The sequence below is a fragment of the Bactrocera dorsalis genome, chromosome 6 (assembly GCF_023373825.1).
Source record: "Bactrocera dorsalis isolate Fly_Bdor chromosome 6, ASM2337382v1, whole genome shotgun sequence".
In the NCBI taxonomy this organism is placed as follows: Eukaryota; Metazoa; Arthropoda; class Insecta; order Diptera; family Tephritidae; genus Bactrocera; species Bactrocera dorsalis.
The window spans coordinates 7956906-7977657 of record NC_064308.1 but is presented as its reverse complement, the minus strand read 5'-3'; the positions used below and the strand labels follow the sequence as shown (position 1 = coordinate 7977657).

The 20752-nt window shown below is 37.0% G+C and overlaps 2 pseudogenes; one reads left to right on the top strand and one right to left on the bottom strand.

Annotated features, from left to right (window-relative positions):
• Positions 1–1618: 1618 nt before the first annotated feature.
• On the bottom strand, positions 1619–1748 carry LOC125779838 (small nucleolar RNA U3; annotated as a pseudogene).
• Positions 1749–16667: 14919 nt separating this feature from the next.
• On the top strand, positions 16668–16859 carry LOC125779863 (small nucleolar RNA U3; annotated as a pseudogene).
• The last annotated feature ends 3893 nt before the right edge of the window (positions 16860–20752 follow it).

The following is a 20752-nucleotide window of genomic DNA, read 5'->3' as shown; positions in this document are numbered from 1 at the left end:
ATAAGAATTCATATTTTTGGACTAACATATACTAATTGTTCTTAAGCATTCCTATATAAACAATGTAATATTTATTTTATATTCTTTTGTGGTTTTGCGCGCAATAGGTGAGCATTACTAACGCCTCCTACTACTACTACTCGCGAAATTAAACATATTTCTCAAAGCAAAACAATGTCGGAAGTAAAAAAGAAGAGACGGCAATATTGTGCGGAATACATTAAATTCGGATTCACTGAAAATCCCACAAACCCATCCTCGCCTCTTCTATGTCTAAAAAAGGTGCGTGGAGTCCCTACGCGCGGATGAAGTTATACTTCTTAGTGATATTCAGAAATGCATATCATTTTATATGAAAGAAAACTAGAAAACTTAAATTCACATTTTATAAATTTATTATGCACATAAAATGAAGAATAAAGCGAAGTCTAAATGAAGGAATTTTGACTCAGAAAGTGGTTCCGTCTCTTCGTTGCGGAAGAGAATATGCAGCGTAATCATCTCTCTTTTGTTCTTCGCCAATTTGGCTGCCGGATTGACTTGTGAAGATCAATTTTTTGTTGGTGACATATTCATATGTGTACGCATATGTATGTTTGTATGCTTGTGATTTATTTTTTCGGCAATGTATGCAAATATATGTACATATAAGTATATATGAATGTATGAACATGCAAGTCAATGCGCACACATGCGTATACATACACTCATATGAGCATGTACAGACACACAAGATAGGATAGAAGATGTATGCCTTTTAACATCGTATACTATACAAATAAATATTTTTCTTACTAATAGAAATTAAAATAAAGAAAAATACTTATTTTTATAGTATACGATGTTAAAAGCAAAAAATTAAAAATTTATTCTGTCGGGATTCGAACCTAGGACCTGTGTTAGCATCTTGACCTTCCAAGCGCTTACCACCAACACCACCATTGACAATTAAGTTGCGCTGACTTAAGTATGATTTGGTTATGCATGTAAGAAACATTCGATGGTTCTAATAATTTTGTTTAAGTATAGAAAATAAATTCATCACATCAATATACATATACATAATATGTATATACATATACATAATATTTCTGAGATAAATTTAATTTCTATTAGTAAGAAAAATATTAATTTGTATAGTATACGATGTTAAAAGCAAAAAATTAAAAATTTATTCTGTCGGGATTCGAACCTGGGACCTGTGTTAGCATCTTGACCTTCCAAGCGCTTACCACCAACACCACCATTGACAATTAGGTTGCGCTGACTTAAGTATGATGTGGTTATGAATGCAAGAAACATACGATGGTTCTAATAATTTTGTTTAAGTATAGAAATATACATACTTTGTAGAACATTTGCTTTCGCAATAAATTTATCACAGCAATACATATACATATACATAACATTGCTGTGATGCCCTGAGAAGTATAGTCTTAATAAATTTATTATTAATTTTTTGCTTACTAATAGAAATTAAATTTATCACAGCAATATTATGTATATGTTTATGTATATTGCTGTGATAAATTTATTTTCTATTAGTAAGAAAAAAATATTTATTAGTATAGATTTCCAAAAGCACAGAAATGATTCTGTGAATTTATTCATTAAAATCGCCACTCAGAAGTCATTTTATCCCTTGTAAGCGAGCGATTTTCTTAAATCTCACGCTCCCAGATAAAACCATATACCTCGTCCTCGTGGGTCAGTTTCAAAAACCACAGAAATGATTCTGTGTGATTCTGAAAGGCCAACGCAGAGTATTTCAACCAAAACATACGTAAAATAGTTGAGAATTCGCAGAAATGAAAGACAAACGAAAGAAAAAGAAGTATAACTTCAATAATGCACAAGCATACAAACATACATATGCGCACACATGTGAATATGTCACCAACCAAAAATTGAAACATTGTTCTACAAAAACAACAACAGCATAAGCATGGAACATTGTGTTGTGTTGTTGTGTCGGCCGAGCTGTGCCGAAAGAAACGAACAAACGATCGCCGATTGTCACCGCTTCGCTTGCTGCTCGCACATCTTCGCAGACAAAGTTTCGTTACATTCATATGGATGGAGCGAGGTTGCGCAACTTTGCGTGACTTTTATATGGAAGGTTGCGCAACCAGAATCTATCGCAACCTTTTCCGGCGTCGTATAAGAAGTATAACTTCAAAAACATTTTCGAATGAAGCAATGAAGCCTTCAAGACTGCAAGATCATTTGAATAAAATACATCCAGATAAGAGAGACAAGAATGTAGCATATTTTCAAGAAGAGAAGAAGCATAACACTCAGCCAAGTGTAGCAAAACTATTTTCGGCGGCTGCTAAGCAAGATGGAGACGGACTTCGAACTTCGTAAAATATCTCTTTGTTAATTGCTCAAAAAGGCAAACCACATAACATCGGAGAAGTGTTAATATTGCCAGCAATGATGTAATAACTACCGTGCTTCATAAACCGGCCGCAGATATTATCCGAAGAATTCCTTTGAATAATAATTCTGTACAAAGACGAATTGACGAAATGGCTGAAAGCATTGAAGAATCATTGTGCGATCACCTGAGGACAAGCCAATTCTCAATTCAGCTCGATGAGTCCACTTTACCAACTAATGAAGCATTGTTGTTGTCTTACGTGAGGTTTTTTAAAGATGAGAAAGTATGTGAAGAACTATTATTTGCTAGAAGTTAAGACACCGATACAAAAGGCGAAACCATATTCAATATATTAGAAAAGTTTTGCGATGAGAAAAAGATGCCTTTGAAATATAAAATTCCAGATGTCCTTGGTACACATTGCGTTATTCTTAGACAACGTTTAGTTGCTAGAAACTTAAGTGAAAGACTATTTCAATCACTGCAATATGTCATCAAAGCAGCCAATAAAATCCGCAACAGCTCTTTGAATGATAGATTATTTCATCAGCTTTGGGTTACTAATGACGAGGATTACAATCGTTTGTTGTTTCATACTGAAGTTAGTTGGCTATCAAGAAGCAATTGTCTGACTCGATTCTACAACCTGTTTGACTCTGTTATGCTCGTAGAGTTCTTGGAAACTTAAGATACAGAATTTCAAGACAAGCTAATAACATCAAAGAATACTATAGCTTACATGACAGACCTGTATAAATTGTTCAACGACATGAATCTCCAACTGCAAGGCGATAAACTAAATTTAATTAAAACAAAAAACGTCGTTGCTGCTTTCGCAGCTAAACTGTTTCTACACAAAAAGAATCTGGGCAGACGTGAGTTTCACAATTTTCTGAATTTATCAGTATCATGCAGTAACGACGAATTGTTTGCCTACTGCCAACATTTGGAAAACCTCCACATTGACTTCGCCGAACGATACCAGGAAATTTTAAACTTGGAAATACCATACTGGTTGTTGGATCCGTTTTCAAATGTCAACACAGCAATGTCACCTCAGCTGGAAGAAGAACTTATAGAATTGACAACAAACGAGGAAATAAAAAATCAAGTTCAAAAATGGTTACCAAGAATTTTGGCTACAAAAACCAATCTCGCAATTGTACCCTGGATTGTGGTTCGTTCAACGATTCTTGATAGCATTATCATCGTCATATTTGTGTGAACGTGGATTTAGTGCTGTGACAACACTGCTTACTAAAAATAGAAATCGTTTGCTCGTTACCGAACGTGGCGACTTGCGACTGTCCTTGAGTAAATTGGAACCTGATATTAACAAACTTATTAAACAGCATCAGATTCATCCTTCACATTAGTTTTTATATATGGATCGATTATTTTAGTTTTATTTTTAATAAAAGATTCTCTGTTTTAATACTATAAAGTTGTGTTTCAATAATCATTCTTATTGGCAGGTGGAGTCCGTAAGAGTTATCTTGAGACCTAAGCGCCGTTGTATGTTACCTACTGCGCTCAGGTTTCAAGTTGCTGGTTATAGTAAAAGTTTCGTTTAGAATTCTCCGTGAATCTACAGGGTGGGCCCAAATAACTGTCGCGCTTTATTTTTTGTAGAAAAAGTTTATTTTTTGATATTTTGAGCAATTAAACAATTTTATTTATTATAAAGACTGTTGGCTTACATTAGGACTGCTTAAGTTCAAATCGTTCACCTTTGATTTTTTTTACCAGCTTCAAACGTTTCTGAAAACTATTGCAGGCGGCATGCACCCCTTCATCTGGAATTTCGTCCCAAATTTTGATTAAAAGACGTTTGAATTGATCCAATCTTATGTTTTTCAAATTTTTTAATTTGTCAAGCATGTATCCCCATATACTGAAATCCAATGGATTCAGATCCGGAGAAGATGGAGCCCATTCATCAATCGGAATAAAACAAGGCAAATTATCCTTGCACCAGCGCTGAACAATTCTTGCTTTATGAGCCGGAGCAGAGTCTTGCTGGAATCAATATGGTTCGTTGCCGAAGATCTCAAATGCATGAGGGTAAAAATGATTGACAAGCACTTCATCCAAATAATATTGTGCATTGATTTTGACACCTTTCTCAATAAAAAGGAGCGAGAGCTTGCCTTTTTTGGATATGGCCCCCTATACCATGACAGACGTTGTGTTTTGATATCTCTGAACGGCTAATTTATCTGTTGGGATATCCTGCATACTTGTTGCATACACGCGATTATTCTGGGGATTGTGACTTTTTTGCAATATGAATAGTTTTTCATCAGAGAACACAATATTGCAACTTGCATGCCGCTGAAGCAATAAACCACTTCTTTCCCGTCGCATTTTCTTCTGACGCTCTGTAAGGCCATGAATCCTCTTCCTTTTGTAAGGTTTATGTCCCAAGTCCTCTTTCAAACATTTCGGATGGTTTTCCGGCTCACCTTCAGCTCTTTGGCTAGATTTCGAGCTGATCTAGCACAATTTCGCCTTATCCTTTCACGCACATTCTTCACCAGCTCAGGTGTTCTTATACTCATTTTTCGTCCAGGTTTTTTGGATATTTTAACACTTCCAGTTCTCTTAAATCGAGCCACAGTGCGTTGGACAAATCTCCGGTTTACATCAATGTCTTTCAGCAATTTAACAATTTCGCCTGTCGTTTTGCCTTGCAAATGTAATTTTTGCACTAAGTCTCTTTTTGCTTCCATCACTCACAAATATTAAGAACTACTGATCAGGTCAAAAGAGTACTCAATTAATTTCACAATAAAATAAGGAACACAAAAATGTAACGGTAACAAAATTCTGTACACTTACGCGAACACAACGTTTCTTCGAAAAAGTGCGACAGTTATTCGGGCCCACGCTGTATATAAAAGAAAGTTGATGTTAGTTACACCATATATAACTCAAGAACGGTTGAACCGATTTTGCTGAAAATTGGTGGAGAGGTAGCTTAGAACCAGGGTAAGGACATAGGCTACCTTTTATCTCTTTATGTTAAAATTGAATACAACTGATAAATACAAAAATTATATTCATTCATATGGCTCTATGGCTCAGTAATCAGTCGTTGAGTATGTATTATACCACGTGCATCCCAAAAGACTGATGTCATACATAACCCTTCCCGCCGCCTTTTTCGTTTTTCCACCCCTGAGAACCGGTTCATCACGTGCAGTCCACTACAATGACTGTGGATTGGACTCCAGTGGGAAAGGATGGAGTTATGTTTCTATCACTGATGAAAAATTTCGGCTTTATTCCGATTAGGGAGCACTTAAACACTTTTCAGAATCAGTTATTCGTTGTTTTTCTTTGATTATGAACTTGCGAGACACCTACTTTGCTCATTTCACCTTTTTCCAGGTTATCAAATATCTTTTCAATGGTGGATTTCCCTGAGCCCAAATTCAACGGTATTTTCCCCAAAAAGTCAAATGCTTTATTAACACACGAAATGCTCTATGATCCTTTTTTTTATAAACTAACACAAGTTTCTTCACAAAATATTATATCTCATTAACTAATAATTATAATCCAACTAATAGAAATCATATAGATGGTAGTAGTATTATCTATGTATCAGCCACAGTGAAGCGTGGACGGGTCCTCTAGTATTTATGTACACTGGTCGGCATATATATTTTGACATGGCGATGCCTCAGTTTCGGTTTGAAATTTTATTTATTTTAAAGAGAAAAGTATTTATGGATTGTACATAGTTCATTTAGTTACAATATATTAAATTATAAATATAACAATTTTTCATGTTTAACATTGATTTAGATTTTTTATTTAATTAAAACTAAAAACAAAGTACTTTCATGGGTGGCATAAGTATTTTGACAAAATTTTTTTTTTATCTTAATTCACTATTTTGTTTTATAAATCTATTTTAAACTGGTAATTAACAAAAAATATAACCTCCTTTGGTGTCTATGACCTTTTGGAGGCGATTCGGGACGGAATCGACCAAGGTTTGGAGGTATTTCAAAAGAATCTCTTTCCAATTCATTGTGACCTCAGGGTTGGTTTCTGGTTTTGTCCTGGTCAGATCAGTGCTTCTATTTCGCTTTATTAGCGACCACACATTTTCAATAATGTTTAAGTCAGGACTTTGTGGTGGCCAATCGAGGGTTTCCACCCCAACATCTCTTAAAAACCTAGTAATTAATCTCGCCTTATAGCATGGAGCATTGTCCTGTTGGAGAATAAATTCTTTTCCTATTAATCTGTCGCCGGAAGGTTTGTTTAAGGTTTCTAAATATCGGTTCTGGTTCATGGATCCGTCTATGGGAACCAAGTCTCCCACACCATTGTATGAAACTGCGCCCCAGAACATTACGCTCCCACCCCCATGGCTTACTCTTTGATACACAGGAGCAATTTTTTTACGATAATTCTTGTTAATTCTTACAAAAACTTTCTTTTGAGATGCGTGGAATTCAAAACTACTCTCATCCGTCCACAGGATTTTACGCCAAAATGAAGGGAACTTGGTGATGTACCTTTTCGCGAACTCCAAACGCTTTAGTCTATTTTTTGGGGTGATAAAAGGTATTGGCTTTGCAATATATGTTTTCATATCTGCTTCAATCAAACGCCTGCGTATTGTTCTCTCACTTATGGAAGTGGATGCAGTCTCATTCCATTCCAAGGACACAGCCTTTGGTGTTTTTAGAGGGTCCTTCTTAAAAGCACGGACGATAAGACGGTCGGCATCAGCTCCTGTCTTTCGATTTCTGCCTTTACGGCGAACATTGATGACATCGTTACATTTTTTATATTTATTGATTTGATAGTAAATGGTCTGACGAGACAAATTATATTCCCTAGCGATGTTTATTACGGAAATAACCAAGTTGTATTTGATCACAATTTCTGATCTTATTTTAGTGCTCAGCTCAGATGTTTTAACCTTTTTAAATATTAAAAGATCAATTTTATGCAATGTTAATGAAAACTTGTAATACTATTCTTGAACCACACTTTCAGCTTGCCTAGAAACAACTAAATCACGCAATGACAAAATATATATGCCACTGCAAAAATCGTTGCTTGCCGGCATTCTTATCAGCAGAACGAAAAAACAAAAGACAATTGACGAAATATTTCGCATATTTACAGTTATTAATTTGCACTTCTCTGTCATCATCATTTTCGGTTCTAATAATGCACCGGTACTTAGTTCAAGAGTCTAAAGGTCAAATGAATGCTATGACAAAATATATATGCCGACCAGTGTAGGTCACAATCATTAATTTGAAGTTATAGTGGTTTTTAAATAGGTGAAAAAAGGGGGGCGCTAAAAAAATATTTATTCTCAAAGTGGGCGGTAGACAAAATAAGTTTGGGAACCACTAGACCTTTTCGTTACGGTCCACTTTTTAAACCTGGTACCCGTAGGTTTCGGTGCTATTTTAAAGACGTTTCACGTCAAAATGGTGAAAGGGTTAGAGCTCTATCCAAAAAAGTCAATATTGCTAAATCCACAATTTAATAATTTTATTATGTATTAACAATACGCTATCGGGTCCTGGAAAACGTAAAACGCTCCTTGTCTCAGAACTGCTGAAAATGGAAAAGGCACTGAAAATTCTCAAGCGTTTTTGAGAAGCGAAAATATAATTTAGGGAATGCGCGAATAAAATAAAGAAGCCTAATTGCCTGTCACGAAAGAAAAATTGCCATCAAAAAATTAAAACGCATCCGGTCTATTCCACGGTTCAATAACAAGACAAGTTCTCTATTTCTTAATCTAATTGCTAAGCCTAAATCTTAAAACTAACGGCTTAAACTAGTGGTAATCTAAATATGTATTAAAAAGGGGTAAGTATAATCATTCTCAACTTTCGTTGAATATTGTAACAGATTGTGGTAAGTATTAAGGTAAGTAATAGATTGGTATTATGAATGCATTATTAAGGTAGGTATTTTAGAAAATATTTTCTTAATTTAATTTTTAATAACTCAATATTTTATAATTTTTATAATTCAATATTTTACAATAAGAATAAATGATTAGAAGATAGGTCCGAAACTAATTCTAAATGTACTGTTTTGGAAGTAAAGCAAACGAAAACTGCAATATTTGTTTTTACGGGTGGTCGACCGCGTATTTTTAACGTTGTGTATATCGGACCACAAAAATCTACGCCACATATAAGAAAAGGCCATTATTTGGTTTTGCAACTTCGGCTTTTAATGAAAACAATGTATACAGTTTCTAACGGTTCTACTGCAAGCTTCTCGGGCATTAATTAGCCATATGCGTTCTCGAAGAAGCGCAACAAACGCTCTAGCCCCAGCGTGGTGATTTCGAATGTGCAGGAACCGTAAACCGTTATAACGAAGTGCGAACTTTTATTCAATAAAAGCGGAAATTTTGGCATCGTATGGGAGAAGTGCAATTAATAGGCGACGTCGTACTCGGATTAATTTGAATGACAGCGACATATCCGAGTACTAATGCAAAAACGGGTTGAGTTTTTGCAAGTTTGCGGGTAGGGTGGCGTTTTTATGCAATTTTTGAATAACATCCGAAAATTCTGAATGTTGGACCACTTGTGCAATTTTTAGAAAACTCAAGTTTAGCTCTTCTGAAGTCAGATCTTATCCCCTGGAGGCTTTTGGTGGTCGCCTGATCCACTGAATATATATGCGACCACGCGAAGCATTTTTTTATGAGAAAAGAATTTTTCAATGAGGTCCAATATTGAATTTTTCTCAGCAGTCGACATTAATGTAAATGTAGTTTTCTTCTTCTCTGATGCTTGGTTTTCTGGTGAGAGCTGGAAGTGGTTATTAATTGGCCATAATGCAGGGTCTTCTAGGAAGAACTGGACCGCCAAACCATATTAAATTATTCAATTCGTCCACGTTACAACTTCGAGACACTTGATCCGCAAGATTTTGTTTCGTTGGCACATGCCAATGTAAAACGATTTCAGAGTCTGTCCAAAATGTAATGTTTTTGAAATGTCGACTCAACACGGGCGCTACTCTTGACCATAATTTCGAAAGAAGATGTGCTGCCGAGAGCTCAAGACGCGGAAGAGATTTGGTCTTCAGCGGAGCCACTCTAGACTTTGCAGTAAGTAGCATGCATTTAATACTACTAGCAGATTGGCTTCGTATGTACAGTGCCGCACATAAGTATTGGCACAGCAATCATTTTGTGTTTTTCGGCTATTTTAAAAGCAGACTAATAGGTTATTTAGTGTAAATATATTTTCCCTTGTTAAATCCATTCATTAACTACCACATACACTAATTTTTTTATAATAATTCATTTTTATTTATACTTTTTAATTCATATTCATAAAAAATAAGCAATTTCTGCGACACAAAAGTATTGGCACACTCAGTAAATTATAAAGAAAAAAAACATTATGCAATTTAATTAATATTTGGTGGGTAGTCCATTTTGTTTGATTACAGCTTCCAGACGCCTTGGCATGGAATGTACTAGCTTTTGGGTTGTTTGCTGGGTTATTTTGTGCCATTCCTCTAACAAAGCCTGCTTCAACTCCATTTTGTTGCAAACTGCCCGCTTTCTCACCCGCCTTTCCAACTCCTCCCACAAATGCTCAATTGGGTTGAGGTCAGGAGATTGTGGTGGATGGGGCAAGACGTGTGCGGTGTTATAAGTTAACCACATTCTTACAATATGGGCCGAATGCTTCGGGTCATTGTCTTGCTGAAATGTGAATGAGCTTGGTAAATTTAGTTTTTGAGCACTTTTTTTCAAATTTTGCTTCAAAATATTTAAATAAACCGTTTTGTCCATAATGTCTTCTATAAATACCAGCTCACCCACACCTGCAGCAGCCATGCATCCCCACACCATCACACCACCACCACCGTATTTCACTGTTGGAGCAAGATTTTGTTTTTCAAATTCAGTGTTTGGCTTTCTCCACACCGAAGTACGACCATCGCTCCGAAAGATATTGTACTTACTCTCGTCTGAGAAGAGTACTTGGTCCCAGAATGTGTTTGGTTTTGTGTTATACTCTTTTGCGTAGTCTAGGCGCTTCTTCTGGTTACGTGAAGATATCAATGGCTTCTTTCGAGCAACACGCGAATTATAGCCAGCCGAATGTAGTACTCTTCTAACGGTCATCGCATGAATATCTTTTCCAAATTCATTTTTCACCTCAGCAGCAATCTGCGTAGATGATATTTTCGGATCTTTTTTGACTTTTCGAACAATGTGCTGCTTTTCGCGATCGCTTAAAACCTGAGGACGACCGGTACGCTCAGCACTTTTTAAACATGATGCTCCTTTAAACCGCTTTATGATATTGCGAATTGTGAACCGGCTTCTGTCCATCATTTCACCTATTTCAGCATACGATTTGCCTTGGTTGTGCATATGTAAAATAATTTTTCGCTGAGATATAGTGGTTTCTTTTTGTTTTGAAGACATTTATTTTTAATTTAACTTTTCACGTTATTGAACACAAACGAATTTCACAAAGCAAAAATGATTGACAATTTGAATAACTGTTAATAAATGAAAAGAAAAGCGTTGTATTCTCGGAAAAGGAGTGGCCAGATTGAGTATCTTTTAATTAACAGACCGGGTGTGCCAATACTTTTGTGTCGCAGAAATTGCTTATTTTTTATGAATATGAATTAAAAAGTATAATTAAAAATGAATTATTATAAAAAAATTAGTGTATGTGGTAGTTAATGAATGGATTTAACAAGGGAAAATATATTTACACTAAAAAACCTATTAGTCTGCTTTTAAAATAGCCGAAAAACACAAAATGATTGCTGTGCCAATACTTATGTGCCGCACTGTATATGCAGCATCCGTACGCCCTTATTGAGGCGTCGGAGAAGCCATGTATATGACAGATGGCACTCGACTCAACGTTTACGTAACGAGGAATGCTTATCGATGAGAGCTGCATTAGGTTGGCTTTAAAGTTCTGCCAGCTAGTGTCACGGTGCAATGGAATCGACTCATCCCAATCTAGTTTTTGGATCCAAAGCTCTGGTAATCAGATTTTTGCTTTGGTAACTAGTGGGGCTAATAATCCTAGAGGATCAAAAAGGCGAGCAGAAACTGACAATATGTTTCGTTTAGGGGCTCGAAGATCATTAAAATTGTCATCTAAAATAAATCGAAACAAATCCTCTTTCGGCAACCAATGGATTCCTAACGACTTAGTGGAACTTTTGTCATTGAAGCTTAATGACTTTTCAGTGCAATCACTGTCGAAAAATTTAGGGTGGTTCGAAAACCATTTTGTTAAGGTGAATATGGCCGAGTTTAATATTTGAATTACCTCACTTCTCAAAAGATCAAGATACTCAAAATTTTCGGACCTTGTTAAGAAATCATCAACATAAAAGTTTCTTTTGATGGCCAATGAACCGAGTGGATATTTCATTGTATTGGCATCACTGAGCATTTGCAAACACCGTGTTGCGAGAAATAGAGCAAGCGCAGTGCCGTATGTTCCGGTGTTAAGACGAAAAATTTGTATTTGCTCTGAAGGATGCTCTCTCCACACAATAAGTTGACAATTTCTGTCTACTTCATGCATAATTATTTGACGGTGCATTTTAGTTATGTCCACTGTTAGTGCATACTTATGTAAGCAAAAACGAAAAGGGGTTGAATATTAGGGTGGGTCGATTCCGGACTTTTTTCGATTCGGTATTTCTAATAGTGCGGAAAAGTTGCCTTAGTACTTCCTGATTCCAATGCAACTTTTTGTTTTGAGATCGGATTGCATCTTCAACCCGAACCTCGGCCTTGAAATTTCCGAAATTCGCCTAAAATCGTGAGATTGTCTACCTAGCACCTGAAATACGCATCTCATGGCAAAATGTATAAAACAAAAGTTATTTGTCACGTCATTTGCTACCGAAATGGTATGATCACGGCCGTAGGACGAACCGTTCTTGCGATACGAGCGAAAATGCGGCGCGCCACAGCGCAAGGTGAAAGTCGGCTTGCGGCCACACTTCTTGACGTTGATTTCGCCGAATGCTATCACTCACATTCATTCACCTACGCCAAAGGACACGTTCGGATAGGTCTCCACACAAATATTTTTTCATCGAGTTCCTTCACTCTTGTCGGTGATTTCGCCGAGTTCTATCACTTACATTCATTTCCCTGCGCCATACGACACGTTCGGACTGGTCTCCACATAAATATTTTTTCATCGAGTTCCTTCACTCTTGTCGTTGATTTCGCCAGGTGTTATCACTTATATTCTCTCAACAAAACACAAAACTCAAAATGTCTGTATCTAAATTTAAATTTAGACAGAAATGTCCTGTGTTTGGCATATATCCGTACAATCTCTCTGAGTCCCAGTTACCTACTTACCAGGATGTTCTTTTGTGTTATCAGTTTGAAAGATTTGGTATAGGCCGACTCCGAGGCGACAACTATGAACCTAGGAGTAAAGAGGTTACAGAAATAGTTGCAAAAAAGGTTGAAAATACTTTCAAAAAGTCATCTATTCCGATAGTTTCACACACCAGAGTTGTACAAATGCTCACCACATACCATAAGAAATTTCTGACTCTTAAAAAAATGTTTTTAAGGAACCCAATAGGTTTGAGCTCTAAAAGAGACGACTTTGTCTCTTCTGCCGGAAAATTATTTGACATCGCTGCTTGTAAATGCATTTATTTTTCTTCTTTCACTTGTCCAAAGGAAAGGAAAGTTCCTATCAATGAACAACCATTTCTCTTGGACCAGAGAACCACAAGAATTGGTCGCATTGGAAGTGTTGATCTACCTGAAACAAAAAAGATTACAAAGAAAAATGAACGTAAAGAAAAGCTTTCAAAACGTCATTCAACATCAACACTTACCAGAAAAGTATCAGCTAGAACACGTGACCATTCAGATCAGCCAGACTCTCATACAGACGACAACAATGTAGGCGCGTCGCACATTGATTCTTCGAAAAACGATGGTGATGATGAATTTTCTCTTCCATCCTCTAAAACCAAACAAAACACACTAGTATTACAACACACTGCTTTAGCTGCCCAAAGATTTGGAGTAAGTGATAGAGCAGCGGCCTTGATTGTTTCATCGGCTTTTCTGGATGCCAAAAAAGCAGATTTGATAACAGAGGATCAGGCTAGCTTTGTCACTGACAAATGCAAGATTAGTCGGGCAAAAAAAAGTGTTGGTGTTAAGCTCCAGAACACCGAAAGTATTGACTCCATATATGGCCTGTATTTTGACGGCCGCAAAGACAATACACTTACACAAGTCAGCGAAGGTGAAAAGTACTACCGCGACACTGTCAAAGAGGAACATATTTCTCTTATAGCGGAACCTGGTTGTCATTACTTTGGCCACGTCACTTCTCCTTCCGGGTCAGCTGAGGATGAGACGCAAGCTATATGGCAACATTTACAAGACAATTCACTTGATGTGGAACATCTAGAAGTTGTCGGTGCTGATGGCACCAGCACGAACACATTTTGGAAAGGTGGAATCATTCGGAAACTTGAAGAAAGAATAGGTAGGCCATTACAGTGGGTTGTTTGTCTTCTACATTTCAACGACCTTCCATTCCGTGCTCTTTTCGAACACATAGATGGTGTCTCACAGAGTCCAGTTACATTCTCTGGCGACATAGGTAAACTGCTCCCTTATTGTGAGAAGTTGCCTGTTGTCAAATTTGAAAGTTTTCCATCCTGCCAATTACCTTCTGAGGTTATTAATCCGACCCAACTTAGCACAGACCAAGCTTATCTCTATAAAATATCAGAAGCTGTTATTTCCGGTCAATGTTCCTCAGATTTAGCGTCGATGCATCCAGGTAACATGTGCAAATCTCGCTGGCTCACCTGTGCAAATAGAATTCTGAGATTATACATTTCTACTGACAAACCAACAAAGGAAATAAAGATTTTGGTCAAGTACATACTTACAGTTTACTCACCTTTGTGGTTCTCAATAAGATTCAACAGTTCAATCAAAGATGGCTCGCGCCATCTCTATGCTGCAATTCAAAGGTCGAGATACTTACCCGCTAAACTGCGCAAGGTTGTCGATTCATCCATTCAACAGAATGCTTTCTTTGCTCTTCCAGAAAACATTCTCCTTAGTATAATGACTGACGAACGGATAGAAGTCAGAAAGTTGGCCCTTGACCCTCTTCTGGCAGCCAGAGAAGCAGAGTCTGACACCATAAATGGAAGAGTTAGATGTAATAAAGTGCCAAAGCTGAATTTCAAAGCTAATACTTATTACGATATGATTAACTGGACGACTATTACCTTGACTGTTCCACCAGTTCTTTGTTCAGTTTCTAACGAAGAACTCATAAAAGGGCTGTCGGGAGACACTGCAGAGGTATGGAAATTTAGTGAACTCCCCTCTCACACCGTGGCAGTCGAGAGAATCGTCAATCGTGACCCCCAATCTCGTGATCGTTTTATACGCTCTACACTGAAATCTAGGCAACAAGTGCCAAAGTTTAGTACGAAATCTGATTTTATCAATAAATTTGACACATATTCAGACTAAAACAAGCCTGGCATATGGTTGGTTGGTTGGGTTGGGCTTGGGAGGAACCCGAAGAGCAGCCACCTCCACGCGGTGGGTTTTGGGTGACCAATACAGGTTAGCTGAGAGCTGCAACAATTTTCACCTTGCGCTGTGGCGCGCCGCCTCTTCGCTCGTATCTCGGGAACGGTTCGTCCTACGGCCATGATCACATCTACCATTTCGGTAGCAAATGACGTGACAAATAACTTTTGTTTTATACATTTTGCCATGAGATGCGTATTTCAGGCGCTAGGTAGACAATTTCACGATTTTAGGCGAATTTCCGAAATTTCAAGGCCGAGGTTCGGGTTGAAGATGCAATCCGATCTCAAAACAAAAAGTTGCATTGGAATCAGGAAGTACTAAGGCAACTTTTCCGCACTATTAGAAATACCGAATCGAAAAAATTCCGGAATCGACCCACCCTACTGTACACTCTTATAGAAGATTGTACCTTTTTTATTTAGTTCAACAATTTGAATTACACTGGTAAACACTGTTTTTGTCACATGAACTTTGTTATGATTTTTATTTATGTTGGTGTACCCTCATTCAAAATATATGACAGTTTTCTTTCTATCAGATCCAGTTTTCTTGTGACAGCTACATATTAATTTCTGACCTCATAAACGTTTCTTTGTTTATATAACTGCATTTAGTCGACTGTGTAACTATTGTGTTTGCTAAATTACATTTTATTTACATTAGCTAGATCGTAAATAAAATACTTTTACCACCGTTGCACATAAAGCTTGGCCTGATAAAAAATTTTGTAAAAGCTATGCCCAAATATGGAGATGGATTTTTCTATCTAAAAGAGAAATTCCAAAAAGACAAACTCAGCGAGGCGAAAATCAAAGAAGGAATATTTGTAGGCCCACAAATACTGCAATTGATTAAGGATAAGAGCTTTTACGAAAAACTTAATGATCAGGAAAAACTGGCCTGGAAATGTTTTGTGAATGTTGTTCAAAATTTTCTAGCTAACCATAAAGCGGAAAATTACAAAGATTTAATAAATGAACTTATGATATGATTTAAAGCTATAGGGTGTCAAATGTCGTTGAAAATACATATGCTGGACTCTCATCTGGATTTGGAGACCTAAAAGGGACCTACCGGAAGCCAAATATTCAAGAAAATCATAAGTAAATAATAAATATAAGGAAATAATACTTTAAGTTTGGCTGAATTTAGTACTTTTTACGAAAATATATCTATTGATGTCACAAGAAAACATGATGTGTACATTTTTTTTTTCATTGATATATTATTATTTGGTGTTATTTGGTGGTTCTAGTATATTCAAAATTTGATATAAATTTTCATGTGACAAAAAAAAAATTACAAATTTGTTGACCAGTGTGAAGTTATACTTCTTATACGAGTTCGGCAAAGGTTGCGTTAAATGCAAGTTGCGCAACCTTCCTCAATATGAATCTAACGCAACCTTGTCTGCGAAGATGTTCGAGTAGCAAGGGAAGCGGTGACGATCGGCGATCGTTTCTTTCGGCACAGCTCGCATGTTGCCATGCTCATGCTGTTGTTGTTTTTGTAGAACAATGTCTCAATTTTTGGTTGGTGACATATTCACATGTGTGCACATATGTATGTTTGTATGCTTGTGCATTATTGAAGTTATACTCCTTTTTCTTTCGTTTGTCTTTCATTTCTGCGAATCCTCAACTATTTTGTGTGACTTTTGGTTGAAATAATCTGCGTTGGCCGTTGAAAAATTCATTTACATTTTTTGGAAATCGACCCGCGAGGACGAGGTATATCGTTTTATCTGACAGCGTGAGGTTTCAGAAGTTCATTTCTAATTTTGTCTTGTGGCATATTAGAAATCATGTTTCTTCGAAAATCGTTCGCTTACAACGGATAAAACGACTTCTGAGTAGTGATTTTAATGAATAAATTCCTTTTGGTTGGCCGTTGAAAAGTTAAGACTATACTTCTCAGGATCATTCATTCCTTTCATTTCTTCAAAAAAAAATTAATGACCTTTAGAAATATGCGTATTTTCATTATTTCATTGTCATTTCCATATTTGTAGCAATAGAATTTCTATGGCAGAAGTAAAGTAATGGCCTCCGATTGTCACCCCTTGTCGCTGTAGCAGCTTCGCTTACAAACATGCGTAAATATGTATGTATGTATACGTATGATCATGAATACATCGATGCAGATTTTTGCGGGAAGCACCAGAAAGTTGTGTAATTTATGATTTTTAGCTTTTGCCATCGTCGCGAAAAGACGACTTGTTGGCAAAGGCATGCTCGGGGAGATGTTACGGCCTCTGTTTTTATGAATGAAGCGAGATCGCTTGTGGAATTTGCGCCTGCGTTCATGAATGAAATCGTTTTTGTTGTGAAATGTAATACACTTGTTCTTCGCCAATTTGGCTGCCATATTGACTTGTGAAGATCAATTTTTTGTTGGTGACATATTCATATGTGTACGCATATGTATGTTTGTATGCTTGTGCATTATTTGTTCTGCAATGTATGCAAATATATGTACATATAAGTATATACATATGAATGTATGAACACGCAAGTCATGCTCTGAACACAAAACGATCACAGACGACAAACGACATCTGTCAAATATTACACACGTTCTTATGGACCCTTATTTTGACGACGACACGAATACACGACTGTAGGCCGACAGTTGTCATTCTCGCTAACTCCTATTTGCCAAATACAGTAGAACGACAGTAGAATAGAAGAAGAGAGATGAGGAAGAGTGGTGATGCCACTAATATGTAAAATGTAAAATTATTCACAGCTCTTACAAACTTGACGTTATTTTACAAATAAAAGCATAAAATAGCTCTATTATACAGTCACCGACTAAACCTCGTACTGAGCAGTTGAGTTAGCGCCTTTCTCTGTGTTTACAGCTATTCATATAGCTCTCTTTTGGTGTTTTTTTGTTTTTGCACACCGGTCTGCTTACTTCAGTAACGCGATTAATACTTATTTTAAGTGAGTAATCCAATACTTATATAAGTGTATTATATTATATTATAATTTTTCCACTATGCCACCGGTGGGCTTCCAGTTCGGGGACAACAGGTTTGCTGCGCTGGCCCAAGGTCCCCAACCAAAACGTAAAAAATCGTATCAAAAACTGCAAGATGCTTTTCCTGACTTACCGCCAATAAGAAGTGATGACCCAAAGTATATAGTGATTAATTCCGATGAGAATACTACACCGCTTTCGAAGGTTTCTTGTTTTCGTGTTTACAATGCCTTACTCACCGTGAGCAAAGATATAAACAAAATTAGTGAATTACGCGACGGCAGCCTATTACTGCTAGTGAAAAATAAGCAAGTAGCAGAAAAGTTTATAAAAACGAAATGTCTTTTCAACATTGGCGCTGTTAGCGCTAGCTATCATCAACATCTTAATTGTAACAAAGGCACCATTTATGCACCGTTCTTAAACGATGTGCCTGAAAACGAAATAATAGAAGGACTGAGTTCTTACGAAGTTTCCGCGGTTTATAAGTTCACTCGCAAAGTTGAAGGTGTTATAAAGCCTACTGGTGTTATGCTAATATCATTCAACAGTTATTCCCTTCCAAACAAAATAAACATCGCATGGAGGATGACCTCTGTGCGACCGTACGTGCCTAATCCAATGCGCTGCAGGTCATGTCAGAAATTGGGTCATACGCAAAAACATTGTAAAGGCTCCCCAACATGCGAAATTTGCAATTTTCCCTCACCGCACGATAATGACTGCATCCGAGTTATGTGTGCGAATTGTTCTGGCGAGCATCGCTCTTCTGACTATACGTGTCCAAAGTATATGCAAACCAAAGAAATTTTAAAAATAAAGACACTAGAAAAGTGCAGTATGCACGAAGCCCTCAAAAAGTATAGAGAAAATACTTCCCTCCCTTCCCTCACTGCTAGCTTTGCACATGTGCTTCAATCTGCAAAAGAGGTATCCTCTGAAACCACCACACCAACAAAAATTTCAGCCATCAACAATTCCACAAAATCTAAAAATACTCATACAACTGCCAACAATGACTTGCCTACTACATCAAAACAAAACGCAGAGATCACCTCTGCACCCAACTCATCATTAAAATCTTTAACTAACAAAAATCACTCATCAAACGCCAACAATAAGCATATTTCCATCAACAAGCCTACATCGATCAGTTCTGACTACAACAACGTCTCACATTCAGCTAAAAATATCAGCGACAACTGTACCCAACAAGACTCTTTCTTAAATCCCAAACTTTTCAGTCCAACAACAGCCTCTTTCATATCTAACTTAAACAACTCCTTAAACTCGCTTAATAAATATACTGACCTCAAAAATACTACTACCAACACTACTGTGCAATCTAATCCACCTAATCACGAAAATCTCTTTCCAACAACAAACATTTCTAACCATAATCAATACTCTACTGAACATACGGAACAAATAGAAATTGACTCTGAATAAATACGCTTAGCTTTTACTCTCTTCTGAACTAGTACTCAATTGGTGACACTCAGCTTCAACTGACTGCTCATACGAGTTGAATTTCTAGCTCTCTTCTGTTTACCTTTTTCTTTTCTTCCTACATAGATCTTATGATTACAATATTACAATGAAATTTAAACGGCTACACTAACAATTACAATGAGCTTCAATTATTAATACACGATCATACCCCAGCTATTATACTCTTAAATGAAACCTACATCTCTTTCGACTTGTCGGCTTTTACTCCTAAGCAGTACATTGGCATGTTTCACAATCTTCCACATATTAGCACAAGTAAAAGAGGCATTGCGATTCTCATTAGAAGAGATATTCCACACAAAATTAATGCCATTCAATCCAATTTGCTGGCTATGTCGATCGAAATTATCTTAGTTAAAAAAATCACCATTATCTGCACCTATATTGCACCAGACGAACAATTTACCAGTACAGACATCCTGCAATTAATCAACCAAGCTTCTACTCCTTTAATTTTCGCTGGTGACTTTAATGCATGGAGTCCGCTATAGGGATCTCCAATAGCCAACAAGAGGGGCAAATGCATTGAAGATGCTTTACTTTCCTCTAACTTAATATGTTTGAATAACGGATCCGCGACGCACTTTTCCACTCACTCCACTTTTTCCCATGTAGATCTTACAATGTGCACCGACACACTTGTCACAGAGTGCGAATGGAGTATACTCGATCACCTGCATGGAAGCGATCACTTCCCCATTGTACTAAAATTGCACCTAGGTTCAACAACTAAAAACCACAAAATAAATAAGCTATTCAAAACTGATTACGCTGATTGGGAGAAGTTCCATACACATTGCGAGATAAATATCAATAATATCCCAATATCTGACAACCCTAACCAAGAAAGTGCGAGATTAACAAAAAAGCCAATGCTCTTTTCCGTCGTTCCGCGAAACAGGCCAAGCGTAAATGCTTTCAGGATTTCACAAGCAAAATAAATCCTTCGTCTAGTCCTAAGTTAATATGGAACGCTTTAAAAAAACTTTCTAGAGTGCCTAGAAATCTAACCATTCAATGCGTAAAGGGGCCAACAGGTTTGGTAACCAATCCATTCGAAATTTCCGAGTTATTTGCAAACCACTATTTTGAAACAAGCTCAGATATTTCATTCAGCACACAGTTTTAAACCTCTAAAACCACCACACTGTCCGACACTTCCTACTCTGTCTCCCCTCTTTCTTTTTCTGCTAGACAAATAGAAACCAGCATTTCACTGTCTGAATTCGAGTTCGTTGCATCTACCGTTAAGG